Genomic DNA, 1,248 nt, shown 5'->3' with positions numbered 1-1,248 from the left:
GTGTCCTGATAACGAGGTTTCCCACAAAATTTGCATATATTCCGTGTCTCATCCGCTCTCTAGTAGATCATGCAGTTGTCAATACATACATCTATCACTTCATACGGTAGTTGAAGACCTGCAACAAGTTTCTGAACCTCGTAGTATGAACCCGGTGCAAGGTTATCCTCAGGTAGAATACCTTTGACAAAATCAGTAATCGCATCCATACATTCTTCAGCCAAATTATAGTCTGTCTTAATACCCATTAATCTAGTTGCAGATGATAAGACTGAATGACCATCTCTACAATTTTGATACAAAGGTTGTTTTCCTGCATCCAACATGTCAAAAAATCTCCTAGACTCGGGGTTTGGTTCTTCCCCTCTATAATGATCATGTACCATCTGCTCAGTACCTACACCATAATCTATATCCGTTCTAGATTCTTCTAACCTAATATCAGGCTGAGGTTCACTAACAGGCTGAGGTTCGCTAGTACTACCATATTCATAACCAGTTTCCCCATGAAGGTACCAAACTTTATAATTACGTGAAAACCCTTTCATATACAAATGAGTCCAAACATCAAATTCTTTTATAACCTTATTATTATTGCAAGAAGAGCAGGGACATCTTAACATACCACTTTTTGCATCCGGTTGCTGTTGAACAAGCCTCATGAATTCTCCAATCCCTTGAACGTATTCTTCCGTAAGCAAATTGGTGTTCGGATCCAAATGAGGTTTATCCATCCACGAACGATAATAAACATCTGAAAACATGATTTTCATGGAATTGTTATGACTAAAGAGAATGAAGAGAGAATGAGGTGTGAATGAGTTGAATGAGGAGGGGTTGTATTTATAGGAAATTGCTTACGGACCTCCGACGACTTTCCGACGGAATTCCGACGGATGTAAAGCAGTCCGTCGGAATTCCGTCGGTATTGTCCAATCTCAAACGGCTATACAACCGTCATATATATTTGTCGGCAACGGTCACATGGTTCGTCGGAATTCCGTCGGTATTTTCCGACGAACTTCCGACGACTTTGCTGTTAATCAGAATGTCGTCAGAAATTCGTTGGAATATACCGACGAACTTCCGACGACTACAACGGTTACATTTTTTATCGGAATGTCGTCGAAAAGTCGTCGGAAAGTTCCGACGAACCATATTTCATCGAAATTCCGTCGGAAATGGCCGACGGAATTCCGACGACTTAATTTTTTTGGATTTGGTCAGAAATTTGTCAGTATTCCGTCA

The sequence above is a fragment of the Brassica oleracea genome, chromosome C9 (genome assembly GCF_000695525.1).
Source record: "Brassica oleracea var. oleracea cultivar TO1000 chromosome C9, BOL, whole genome shotgun sequence".
NCBI lineage: Eukaryota > Viridiplantae > Streptophyta > Magnoliopsida > Brassicales > Brassicaceae > Brassica > Brassica oleracea.
Note: the sequence above shows the minus strand (reverse complement) of the source record.